This window comes from Danio rerio, chromosome 17 (assembly GCF_052040795.2).
Source record: "Danio rerio strain M-AB ecotype USA chromosome 17, GRCz13ab, whole genome shotgun sequence".
NCBI lineage: Eukaryota > Metazoa > Chordata > Actinopteri > Cypriniformes > Danionidae > Danio > Danio rerio.
Genome location: NC_141037.1, coordinates 4105001 through 4120000, shown reverse-complemented (window position 1 = coordinate 4120000; position 15000 = coordinate 4105001). Strand labels below are relative to the sequence as shown.

The window sequence follows — 15000 nt, the reverse complement described above, 5'->3', positions numbered from 1 at the left end:
AAACTTAATTCGTTTATTCGACTCTGAATCAAATATTTTGCTAAAGAATCAATAGTTTTAAACATGCTGCACTTTTAGATTTAAACGTAGGCTGCACTGTAAAAATGCAGGGTTCCACACAATTCATTCAATGTGGATTGAACATAAAAAAATTAATTTGTCCCAATGAAATCTCAAGAATTGTGTTGATTTAGCTTATTTCAAATAATTAGTTTAAACAAGCATATATATATATACATATACACACACACACACACACACACACACACACACACATATATATATGTATATACATATATATATATATGTATATACATATATATACACATATATATATATATATATATATATATATATATATATATATATATATATATACATACATATATATGTATATACATATATATATACATATATACATATATATGTATATACATATATATACATATATACATATATATATATATATATATATATATATATATATATATTTATATATATATATATATATATATATATATATATATATATATATATATATATGTGTGTGTGTGTGTGTGTGTGTGTGTGTGTGTGTATGGATGTGGATGAGTGTGGATGTTTTCATTCCCTTAGAGCTGTGTTACACACTGGAGGCTTATTTTTAAAAACCCATAATAGGGGCTCTTTAAAGAAATTGTGATGTTGTTTGATGCTAAATTGCTTTTAATTGTTTAAATAAAACTTACTGAATGATATTAAAGTGATGTTTACACCATTTCCGCATTTGGAAATCTCTACAACAGCTGGAGGTTTGTAGTCCACAGCATGTTACTGCAATGTTTACAGTGCTAATCCTTTACTTCCGGGTTTCTTCCCACCGCAGCCTCTCTTTGGTTCTTTAAAATGGCGGCCATGTGAATTAAGAGTATTGCAAACTGTAAGATATGTAAACTTGGGATTGCCTGCCAGATATTTTAAATAGAGGTGCTGTTTGTTTTTATATTTGATTTTTTTTATATATTTACTGTTGCGCTAAAGTGCAAAAGTGAAGAATTGATGTTATTTATTACTTGATTGTTCAAGCAGCTTGTTAACAGAGTTGTTGAATGTTAAAATGAGGCGAATTAAACAAAAAATAAGGAACATGCTGCATCTGTTTCTTTGCTCTTCTTTATTCTCCTTTGCAATAGTTTACACTCAGCTGATGATTGATTATAAAGCTTGTTTGGCATGCTGTCCCAGGAGAGAGCCCTGCAGCTCATAAAATCCTCGAGCCCGGGGCTCCCTCCCATTTATAAGGCGAGAGGGGAGTTTGAGCTCAGATAGCTCTCGAGAACTCCCCTGCTTTAGAAGCTATAATGACCAGATAGTGATTGGTTTTAAGAGATGACGATGATTTGGATTAGCCAATTAACTTAAGTTGCATGTTTTTGGATGGTTTGAGGAAACCAGGGAACCTGTGGGAAACCCATGTGAGCACGGGGAGAACGTGTAAACTCTGCACAGAAATGTCAGCTGGCTTAGGAAGGACTAGAACCAGTGGCGTTCTTGCTGTGATGCAACAGTGCCAACCACTGGGCCACCATGCCACCAATAGGAAAGGAGGAGGAGTAGGGGTGGAAGGGGGGATTCTTCAAAACGAAGATGGCTGTGATATGGAACTTAGTGGCTTAAGAATTGTATGATTGATGAATCATAAATTGGATAATGCGGAACCGGCTGCAAGCAATCATAAGCACATGATACTCTCGAAATTAGTTATAAATAAACTTCATTTATGTATTATTAAAGTATCAAATTGGGTTTCAGTATTGGCAGATACTCAAAACCAAATGACTCAAACTCGAGTGCAAGAAAAACTGATTGGAACATCACTATCCTTAATGATTTTGCACCTTAGCCTTTAGACTGGATCATTAAAATAGCCCAATGTGTTAAGTGTGATTCCCCATCAGTCCAATTAATCTATATTAGGGGTCACCAATCTCGGTCCTGAAGGGCCGGTGTCCCCGCAGGGTTTAACTCCAACTTGCCTCAACAGACCTGCCTGGGTGTTTCAAGTATACCCAGTAAGACCTTGATTAGCTAGTAGGGATGTAACGGTATTGTAAATACCGTCATACCGCAATATAAATTTTTTTCGATATTACCGAAGTCGCATGACTCGGTAAAACTATAGGTCTTCTGAGAAAATTTGCTCAGGCGAATGAAGCGAACGGGAGGTAGCGAAAACTACAACTCCCATCAGCCCATGCTTGACCATCATCCCTTGCGGTCTGTTGTCGCTACAGATCCAGTAATGCGGAAATGGAGTGTGCTGCTAGAAGCGGGGATGAAAAAGAGCTGGAAAACTCTAAGGCCCCGTTTACACTAATGCGTTTTAGTTTGAAAACGCATAAGTTTTGCTACGGTTACGCCAACCGTCCACACTACGCCGGAGTTCTCGAGCGCCGAAAACGGAGCGTTTCGAAAACGCTGGAGAGGCCGTTTTCATTCTGAAACGCTGCTGCTCCGTCTCAGTGTGGATGATGGAAAACGGAGACATCTGAAAACGGAGGCGGGGCTGCAGACGTTCGCCTCTCTGATTGGGGCTTTTCCTGAATATTAAGTAGCCTAACACACACAGTCCAGTCCTGCATTATCTCCGTGTAAGTTCAGACTTCGCAAGTTTGATCAAGGCTGCAGTCTCTTCTTCTCAGTTTGATATGGAAAAGCAGATTATACCGAGGACACGGGTAAATCTTCAAAGGGAACAGTGTACTTTATGACTTCATTCACATCACCCTGGCTTCGTTGTTTCACTTTCTCAACAATAAAATGTAAACATGATTTAAGGAACTGCCTATTTTCATTTTAATATTAGCAACTTAGACAGCAGACATGTTGAGGCGTCGTGATGCATAAGATGAGCGTCATCTTCACTGTGTGGATATTTATAACTAAACGGAGCCGATAACAACTGCCTCCTTTCAATTTCAGTGAAAATACGAAACACAGCCTCTCTTTTGCTGAGTATCAGTTTTAAGAATCGATAATGGCCATTTTAAAAGTATAACATACAATAAGTGTATACATTATAGGAAATAAAGGCAAGCGATCAGTCAATATACAGAATGTACGTGCTTACATTAATCATTAACTTATCTTTGCGCTCAGCCAAAACACGTTACCTGAGAACAAGTAATAGATTCCAATGACCAAAGTCAGGGAATATGTCGTTAGATAAAGACAACAAGATAAATGAAATATCCCGTTTAATAAATATAGTGAGATTAGATCCAGCGGGAGATGCTTGATGAGAAGTCCGACTAGCAGAGCTCTCATCTGGGTAGATGGGCTGAGTGTGATTAAATGTTGAATGTGATGAGTTTTCAACAATACTAAATTGAAACTTTATTTTTTTACATGGTTTAATAATTTTTTGTCATTAAAATTGAAGTTCCTGTTTCAAAGCTTACAGATAGATGGCTAATTTGTATGTCATTGACACTTTTGGCACTTTTTTGGAGTATTTTCATAAGTTTTGTTTTTTCCTGTAAATGATTCAATAAATACCGTACCGTGACATTCATACCGAGGTATTACCGTACCGTGAAATTCTGATACCGTTACATCCCTATTAGCTAGTTCAGGTGTGTTTGATTAGGGTTGGAGCTCAAATCTGCAGGACACCGGCACCCCAGGAACAAGTTTGGTGACCCCTGATCTATATAAACAAACAGACAAACTGATATGTTTTCCAGTGCAGTCCGACTATGAAAAGATGCCGTCAACTAATCCCAATCTGACGTAACAATCAAAAGTGCAGGGCTGGGTTTTTGTTCACTACGTGTTCTGATCTCAGATCAGTTGTTTGGGCAGCCGTCTGCTGTTTTCTGATGCAACTGCAGCATGTTTTTCACTCAAAGTCCAAAAAGAGCAAATCAATGTCACGCTTTTTCCACAGTGAAGATCCTCTAGACAAACACAGCTGCTAAAATTAACACACCGTGTCAGAGTGGATTTATCAGGCTGTCCACCGCAGAACAGCAGCATGATGTGACTGCGCCAGAAATAATGCAGCGGCCGCATAAAACACACTCTTGGGGTGACAGAACTGCTTATATCTTAATTAATGAGTGGAGCAGGAGCCGCGCAGCACAACACCGCTCCATATGCTCACCTGCTGTTTGACACACAGTTCAACCCACAGCCACAAATACACTCGCATTACTAATATACAACACTTTAATCACAAACAACCTGTTGAGAGTCTTAATGATTCATCATAATTAACCACAACATTATGACTCAAAGGCAATTTCAATGCACATTTACAAAAGAGCACTCAGGAGTTCACCCTTAGCTGATGATTGATAAAGCATGTTTGGCTTGCTGTCCCGGGAGAGAGCCCCGAGCCTAGAATATCCTTGAGCCCAGGGCTCACTCCCATTTGGAGGGCAACAGGAGAGTTTGAGATCTCCCCAATTATTATTATTATCATTATTATTATTATTATTACTATTATTATTATTATTATTATTATTATTATTATTATTACGGTTGTTTTTATTATCAGTAGAGTAATAATAATAATAATGATAATAATAATAATAATATGCATTATTATTATTATTATTATTATTATTATTATTATTATTATTATTATTATTATGTTTTTGTTGGTATTAGTATAATAATAATAATAATAATAATAATAATACGTATTATTATTATTATTATTATTATTATTATTATTATTATTATTATAAATGTTTATACATATTATGTTGTTAATAATAATATTAATAATAATAATATAATTAAAATAAATGTATCTGAAAATTAATAAATAAATATTTTGTATTATTATATGATATTAAAATTATTGTATGTAATGTTATATATATTATTTTATATAATGTTATTTTATGTTAATAATGAAATAAATAAAACAATAAATAAAATGTATCTGAAATAAATAAATCAAAATATATTATATAATATTATTATTTATTTATTATTATTATTATTAATATTATTAAATATTATTATTATCATTATTATTATTATTATTGTAGTTATTATTGTTATTGTTTTTATTATTAATATTGTTGTTGTTGCTGTTGTTATTGTTATAATTTTAATTATTATTGTTGTTAATTATGTTGTTGTTGTTGTTATTATTATTGTTGTTGTTGTTGTTGATGATGTTGTTGTTGCTGTTGCTGTTGTTGTTAGTGTTGTTATTGTTTTAATTATAATTATTATTGCTGTTGTTTTTATTATTATTATTATTATTATTATTATTATTATTATTATTATTGCCATTGTTGTTGTTGTTGCTATTGTTATTGTTATTATTATTATTAGTATTAATATATTATTATTATTGTTGTTGCTGTTGCTGGTTGTTAATGATGCACTTTTCCTAAATTCGCTACATTACAACGTATACAAACAAATAAGTCTCCGACAAAATTCCATATCAAAAACCCACATAATAAAATCACAGTTATAAATCACACACCAATAATCAATTAAATCAATAAGCAAATTTACAACTTCCATAATAAAACACAGTGATAAATTTCACATAAAACAGTGTAATTTATATTAGAAAACACCTGTTATAAAATAATACTTTATTTTACTTTTTATTTTTTATCTTTTTATTTTGAAGATTATGATATTTCATGGTTTCCGCTACATTTATTCTTTCATGGCGGGGCGCCACCATTCAAAAGTCATTTTTGTTCTTTATAGCCGGTTATAATTGCACAAAAACGTATTAAAAGTTAAGTAAATGTTAACAGCGCAAACTTTTCTGTAATTGTAGTAGTGCTGTGCGTTATTTGTTTAACCCTTTAAGGTGACATGCTGACTGACTGAAGGGTGCGTGATGTGTGAGGGCAGCAAACACACGTAGCTTTCAGTTATGATGAACACAGTTTCTATAATTATACTTTATTTATAGATTAAAGTCTGTGGTTCTGCATACAATGACTTTATCTTGCTGGAGTTTATGGCCGTTTCACTTTATTTCAGGACGCATTAATACCGCTCTGTAGGTCTATTGGAGACATTCATAAATATTCCTAGCAAGTATTATAAATCACACTTCAGCAGTGTTTATTTAAGAGCGCACAAGAAGATTTGATTGCTTTGTAATTGTTAATTTAACTAGTACACTGTAAAAAAAAAAAAAAAAAGGTGACAACTTAAAACTTTAAGGCAACCAGCTTTAGGACATTTGAGTTGACTCAACTTTCAACTCAAGTACTGCACTTGGCTCAATTTAGGTTTTACATATTTACATCACCCGTGAAATGAAGTGTTGAATGTGTACTTGCAGTGTACTTCAAATCAAAGAACTATGCTTGATAATGCTACCTAAATTAAAGGGCACGTAAATACAGTATAGTTAAAGAGAGCACATTTACATGACTGTGTATTAAAACACTTTTTAATAAACTAATTTCGAGAGGAGCATGTGATACGATTGACTGTAATCAGTAATAATCCAATCAGACTGATCCAAGTCTACAATAAATAAACAGATTTCACCCTACTGCTTTGGGCTCTATTTTGACGGTCCATGCGCAAAGCACAAAGCGCAGGGCACAAACACTTTCAGGACGTGTCAGAATGCATTTTTGCTCATTTAAGGACGGGAAAATCCGCTTTACATTGTGGCGCATGGTCTAAAAGGGTTGAGTTTATTTTCCTAATGAGTTATAGGTGTGTTTTGAGAATAAACCAATCAGAGTCTCATCTCCCATTCCCTTTAAGAGTCAGCTGCGTCACGCCATAAGCGCACTTGCTATTTACATGACGTAAAGTACGTGTAATTGGAAAATCTGATCATTTCACAAGCAAGCAAACAGTTAAACAGAGCATCTGCAGCGCGAGAATGAGAGATAAATTATCTACTTTCACTTTCGCTCTTGGATAGGGAAACCTTTACACACAGACGTCAATTAGCCTAAAAATATTTAATTTTGTTTGTTAAGCGCAAATATTTGTTTCTAAACTATTTCTAAATTCAGTTCTAATTTCCAGCAAATGAATAAATGAACAATAATAACCATTATTGTTATATCCAAATACACCTGCCATGCCCTATATGGTCTAAAACCTGACAGGTGGGCAAATCTAAGCTTGTTTTTAATAAAACAAATATAAATATGGATATAATAAATAATACTGCTAATAATAATAACATTATACAAAAGCAAATTGTTATGAATGAACTGAAAAAGCCTCCCGAGATGAAGAAGACATAAAAGCAGTGGTTTTTCATATTTATTTAGGCTAGAAAATAATATGTTTTGTAATATTTTAATCCTTTATATTTATATCCTATATCTATTCTTATATCCTATATATATCCTTAATATTTACATTTTTTCATATGTAAAGATATTTGCGTATTGCTCTACAGTGTGCAGTGTGTAAGCGAGGCGCAACTCTGCGCTCGACTTTAGACCGGGTTTATATTGGTCTATTGAAAAATCTATTATAGTTTTTATTATTATACAATTATCTCTGAGTGCAGGATTCTCTCCTATGACAGCATGTCAAACCTGCTGATACTGTCAAGTAATATCTAAGTGTGAATTCTTGAAAGTGTACTTTTGAAATGTGCCCTATGTAACAATGTCAAATTAAATAGTTTAAGAGTGCATTTAAAATTATTTAGTCGTGCTTTAAAGCCATATGCTTAACTTTAATTTGATTATTAACATGAAGAAAGCAAATACAAATTAATATATAATATAATATAATATAATATAATATAATATGATATAATATGATATAATATGATATAATATAATATAATATAATATAATATAATATAATATAATATAATATAATATAATATAATATAATATGACATAATATAATATAATATAATATAATATAATATAATATAATATAATATAATATAATATGACATAATATAATATAATATAATATAATATAATATAATATAATATAATATAATATAATATATTATAATATAATATAATATAAAATAATATAATATAATATAATATAATATAATATAATATGACATAATATAATATAATATAATATAATATAATATAATATAATATAATATAATATAATATAATATAATATAATATAATATAATATAATGTGATTTAATATAGGCGAGGCAGTGGCGCAGTAGGTAGTGCTGTCGCCTCACAGCAAGAAGGACCTTGGCTCAGTTGGCGTTTCTGTGTAGAGTTTGCATGTTCTCCCTGCCTTCGCGTGGGTTTCCTCCGGGTGCTCCGGTTTCCCCCACAGTCCAAAGACATGCGGTACAGGTGAATTGGTTAAGCTAAATTGTCTGTAGTGTATGAGTGTGTGTGTGAATGTGTGTGGATGTTTCCCAGTGATGGGTTGCAGCTGAAAGGGCATCCGCTGCGTAAAAACTTGCTGGATAAGTTGGCGGTTCATTCCGCAGTGGCGACCTCAGATTAATAAAGGGACTAAGCCGACAAGAAAATGAATGAATGAATAATATAATTTAATACAATTGCATAATAATTTACAGTTTAATTCTTTATCCAATATTTCCAAATGATGTTTAATAGGGCAACAAATCTTTCACAGTAACTTCCTATAATAGTTTTTCTTCTAGAGAAAGTCTTAGTTATTTTAAACACATTTTAGGGTCAATATCATTAGCCCCCCTAAGCAATTTATATTTCAATTGTCTACAGAACAAACCACTGTTATAGCAGAGACTTGACGAATTACCCTAACCTTATCCTAATTACCCTAGTAAAGCCTTTAAATGTCACTTTAAGCTGCATACTAGTATCTTGAAAAATATCTAGTCAAATATTAAGTGCTGTCATCATTGCAAAGCTAATAAGCTATTAAATGACTTATTAAAACTATTATGTTTCGAAATGTGTTGAAAAAAATCATCCCTTTGTTAAACAGAAACTGGGAAAAAAAATACTCAGGAGGGCTAATAATTTTGACCTCAACTGTATAAAAGAATAATTTTTAACCTATAAGTGTATTTAAATGGACTTAAAATTAATATATGTTTAAATTGAATAAATTAGAAGTATAAATTTACGTGAGCTAAAATGTATAGTAAAATTTATCAAGTTGCATTTAATATAAATGCAGTCAACATGAATTAACGGGACAGAAAACATCGAGCTCAAACAAAAGTAAACTCTTTCTTTCCAAAACTAGCCTTCACTTTAACAACATGCTATATAGTGTACTTGTTTACACATGGGAACTCAGAAAGACAAGAGGTGATCCGAGCCTGAAGGTTGTGTGTTTCTCTTCACCTTCATGAGCCAGAAATAGATTCTGCTGGTAAAAAATGCTTTAAGTGTGAGGTATTCTGCACCTGTGGGACTTCCTCCATCAATTCCATTTATTTCACTAAACGGAGCAACTCATTCGGGAAATTTACTGTGTTTCCTTTGTTTTTCATAAAGGAAACTATTCTATTATGTTCTCGTGTTGTTTATGTTTAGGTTAAAAGTTTGAAAATTGAGGTTAGGATCCTAATGAAACTTTAATTTAATTGTATATAAAATTAATTGAAGCCTTTAAATACTCATCATGTGACTGTTTTCAACTAAAATAACAAAAATCAAATGACATTATGCACTGTACTGTATCTGCTCAACACATGAAGGCATTTTATGAGTCTGAAACTGCAAACTTTTAAAAAGTGAAGTGTTTAACCACATACACAAAACATATTTACAGTCAAAAACACAAAGATGACAGACACTAAAACAGCTGATGGAGTATACACTAACCTGCACATTATTCACACACAAGATGGCGCCAAACACTCAAAAACACAAAGCTGACAGGAACTAAAACAGCTGATGGAGTATACACTAACCTGCACATTATTCAGACACAAGATGGCGCCAAACAGACCAAAACACAAAGCTGACAGAAACTAAAACAGCTGATGGAGTATACACTAACCTGCACATTATTCACACACAAGATGGCGCCAAACACTCAAAAACACAAAGAGGACAGACACTAAAACAGCTGATGGAGTATACACTAACCTGCACATTATTCACACACAAGATGGCGCCAAACACTCAAAAACACAAAGCTGACAGGAACTAAAACAGCTGATGGAGTATACACTAACCTGCACATTATTCACACACAAGATGGCGCCAAACAGACCAAAACACAAAGCTGACAGAAACTAAAACAGCTGATGGAGTATACACTAACCTGCACATTATTCACACACAAGATGGAGACAAACAGAGGCACAACGCTGACAGAAACTAAAACAGCTGATGGAGTATACACTAACCTGCACATTATTCAGACACAAGATGGAGACCAACAGTCAAAAACACAAAGCTGACAGAAACTAAAACAGCTGATGGAGTATACACTAACCTGCACATTATTCAGACACAAGATGGAGACCAACAGTCAAAAACACAAAGCTGACAGAAACTAAAACAGCTGATGGAGTATACACTAACCTGCGCATTATTCAGACACAAGATGGCGCCAAACAGACAAAAACACAAAGCTGACAGAAACTAAAACAGCTGATGGAGTATACACTAACCTGCGCATTATTCAGACACAAGATGGCACCAAACAGTCAAAAACACAAAGCTGACAGAAACTAAAACAGCTGATGGAGTATACACTAACCTGCACATTATTCACACACAAGATGGAGACAAACAGAGGCACAATGCTGACAGAAACTAAAACAGCTGATGGAGTATACACTAACCTGCGCATTATTCAGACACAAGATGGCGCCAAACAGTCAAAAACACAAAGCTGACAGAAACTAAAACAGCTGATGGAGTATACACTAACCTGCGCATTATTCAGACACAAGATGGAGACAAACAGTCAAAAACACAAAGCTGACAGAAACTAAAACAGCTGATGGAGTATACACTAACCTGCGCATTATTCAGACACAAGATGGCACCAAACAGTCAAAAACACAAAGCTGACAGAAACTAAAACAGCTGATGGAGTATACACTAACCTGCGCATTATTCAGACACAAGATGGCACCAAACAGTCAAAAACACAAAGCTGACAGAAACTAAAACAGCTGATGGAGTATACACTAACCTGCGCATTATTCACACACAAGATGGAGACAAACAGACCAAAACACAAAGCTGACAGAAACTAAAACAGCTGATGGAGTATACACTAACCTGCGCATTATTCACACACAAGATGGAGACAAACAGACCAAAACACAAAGCTGACAGAAACTAAAACAGTTGATGGAGTATACACTAACCTGCACATTATTCAGACACAAGAAGGAGACCAACAGTCAAAAACACAAAGCTGGCAGAAACTAAAACAGCTGATGGAGTATACACTAACCTGCACATTATTTACACACAAGATGGAGACAAACAGTCAAAAACACAAAGCTGACAGAAACTATGTTCATGTTAGTAAAAACATCAACTAATATAACCTTATTGTAAAGTGTGACCCCAGTATTATTGTGATTATAATGTAAAAGATGCAGCTTTATACGTGCCACCTTGATATTATTCAGAAATATCCGCTCTAATGTTTTTCCTCCGTCCAGATGTGTTGAAGAGCACCATCATCTCTCTGACACCTCGCAGACATCACCGTTCATCAGCAGGGTAATTAATCACCTCCAACAATGAGCCGTCCCACAAGAAGAACAAAGGCTCTGGAGAAAAAGAGACGACAAATCCGTCTGTTTCTGCGAGCTCCAGAACCAAGACCAGACTCAAGTCATTCATTAAACACTCAGTCCTGCTGATTTTCAGCACGCTTCTAAACAGAGCAACAAGATAAAACCACTACGATTCACAGTTAAAGGGATGTAGTTCACCCAAAAATTTAAACTCCGTCATCATGTAGCTCACCCTTTACTTGTAAATGGACAGCTTTCACATGTCAGGCCAGTAAAGTATGGGGAAAACGGCTGCTTGACAGGTGTCAAATGTTAGAAAGGGGTTCACTCAGCAAAAAGTGGGAACCACCAGTCTAAGCTAACTGAGTGAATGAAAGATATCCAGTTTAAGACTGGATGACCTACAATTTGGCAAGGCAGTGGCGCAGTAGGTAGTGCTGTCGCCTCACAGCAAGAAGGTCGCTGGGTCGCTGGTTCGAACCTCGGCTCAGTTGGCGTATCTGTGTGGAGTTTGCATGTTCTCCCTGCCCCCGCGTGGGTTTCCTCCGGGTGCTCCGGTTTCCCCCACAGTCCAAAGACATGCGGTACAGGTGAATTGGGTAGGCTAAATTGTCCGTAGTGTATGAGTGTGTGTGTGAATGTGTGTGTGGATGTTTCCCAGAGATGGGTTGCGGCTGGAAGGACATCCACTGCGTAAAAAAAACTTGCTGGATAAGTTGGCAGTTCATTCCGCTGTGGCGACCCTGGATTAATAAAGGGACTAAGCCGACAAGAGAATGAATGAATGAATGAATATTTACTGTGGGACAGCTATGAGGAATGTTACTGTATTTTAAAGCTGCATTGTGAAAATTGCTGTACCTTTTACAGTAAATATATGCAATGCTGTAAACACATATGCAGCAAGATAAATGGTGCGGTAAACATACAGTATTTTTGCTGTAAATGATTTACAGTAAGTTACTGTAAATCAGCTGCCTGTAAGTTAGTGTAGATTCCAGAGGAAATTGTTAATAGTGAGCCTAATGATTTTGGCATGCTATTGGCAAAAATACATCAATGCAACATAAGACTGGTTTTGTGTTCCAGGCTCACGTTTATGTCACAGTTAAAAATGATTCACAATGGTTTATGCTGTACAACCATTTCTGCATTAAGATGGCTTTGGGCCTCAACTTTCCAGGTTTTAAGTAACTGGTTACTTTCAGATTAATGCTGGAATGATGTCAATGAGATCTGATGGCTGTATTAAATTAAATAGTTACAAAAGTAAAAGTGTAAAGCATACTGCATGCAAGCAAATCGTCTCCGTAAATAGTTTAAGAAACTTGTGAAAATAAAATTAAAAATATGATGAAATGACATGAAATAACCTCCCATTACCATTCAGCTAAACAAGATATGTTTATGCGCAAATCTAACCTGCACAGTGTGTGTGTCTCTCTGTGTGTGTGTGTGTGTGTGTGTGTGTGTGTGTGTGTGTGTGTGGTATATAAAATTTGTGAATATATTATAATGTGATTCTATTTAAAATGAAAACTTTTTGCGGTAAATTGAACAAAACCTGAAGTTAAGGGTTAAGCATAAATATTTCAGTCAATTATTTAGTATTTTGGAGGCCAAACAATGAGTTTTTTAAAAACATCTTCAAATAACACTTGTTATTAATATATCTGACATGATTTTTGGCATCAAAACTATACCCTTAATGAAATCTTTGTACATGTCTTCTGGAAAATATGGTAAAAGTGAGGTTTCGAGTGAAGCATTCAGTTTTTTCCCTTAAACAGCCTGCCATGTACATACACCGGCCACTTTATTAGGTACACCTCACAAGTACCAGGTTGGACCCCCTTTTGTCTTCAGAACTGCCTTAATCCTTAATGGCATTGATTCAACAAAGTTCTGGAAATATTCCTCAGAGATTTTGCTCCAGTTGCTGCAGATTTGTCGGCTGCACATCCATGATGTGAATGTCCCGTTCCACCACATCCCAGAGGTGCTCTATTGGATTGAGATCTGGTGTTTACGGTGGCCATTTGAGTACAGTGAACTCATTGTCATGTTCAAGAAACCAGTCTGAGATGATTCGCGCTTTACTCTCAGGTAGGCTGTGACGTTGACACAATGCTCAATTGGTACTAATGGGCCCACAGTGTCCCAAGAAAATCTCCCCCACACCATTACACCACCACCACCAGCCTAAACCATTAATACAAGGCAGGATGGATCTTTGCTTTCATGTTGTTGACGCCAAATTCTGACCTGACCATCCAAATGTGGTAGCAGAAATTGAGACTCATCAGACCAGATAATTTTTTCCAATCTGCTATTATCCAATTTTGGTGGACCTGTGTGAATTGTAGCCTTTCCTGTTCTTAGCTAACACTCGGTGTGGTCTTCTGCTGCTTTAGCCCATCCGCCTCAAGGTTGAATGTGTTGTACGTTCAGAGATGCTTTTCTGCATACCTCAGTTGCAACCCTAAGAGATAGTAAACCCTAGAGATGGTTGTGCATGAAAATCCCAGCAGACCAGCAGTTTCTGAAATACTCAGACCAGCCTGTCTGGCACCAACACCCATGCCAACAAGCAGTTGGACATGCATACCTAATAAAGTGGCCAGTGAGCGTATATAGTTAATGCACCATGGCACAAAAGCAACTCACTCTTAAATTAAATTGGAGATGAGACTCTGATTTTAATGCACGGTTATGCCAAAAACACACCGATAACTCATTAAAAATGTAAGTACAAAGGCCATGCGCTGAACACACCAACCATTTTTCCCCTCCTTAAAACAGCAAAAGTAGATATGGGCATGCCCTAAGTGCACTTGCGTCGTGCACTTTAAATCATGGGCGTAGATAATACAAAGAGTGCCCTATATATGTTAATACTTTGCTCCAATAACAACCTCAGCATATGCTTGAGCACTAGTGATGCTAGTCGTAGCACACAAACATTGATGTCTATGCATGCCACATGATGTTATAACCTCTTGCATCTGGACATGCTTTTTTTTTTCTCCTCCCATTTTGCAAAGAACAAGAGACCAAGTCGCAACACAGTGAAAATGAATTCTGTAACTCGAGAAAGAAAACTCGCAGGGTCTGATAGCTTAGCAACCTTTAATGGGAACAGATGGAGGCGGTTCACGAGGTCCCCATAAGTGATATCTGTAGAATTTTAAAATGGCAAAGAATTCATTACCTGTCCACTGCAGCTGTGAACTCACGGCTAACCAAACCAGATGAGGTCAGATTATTATCAAACTTGCTGAAGCAGAAACTTGCTTTTTGCGCCTGAAGGGAAAGACACTGACAGTCTGAGACCTTGGAGTTGG

General features: G+C 35.3%; 1 protein-coding gene across 4 annotated transcripts in view; it reads right to left on the bottom strand.

Moving 5' to 3' along the window:
- The window catches only part of zgc:136872, a 413995-nt gene that overhangs the window by 88065 nt on the left and 310930 nt on the right, over positions 1-15000 (bottom strand). The gene's annotated exons all lie outside the window — the stretch shown is intronic.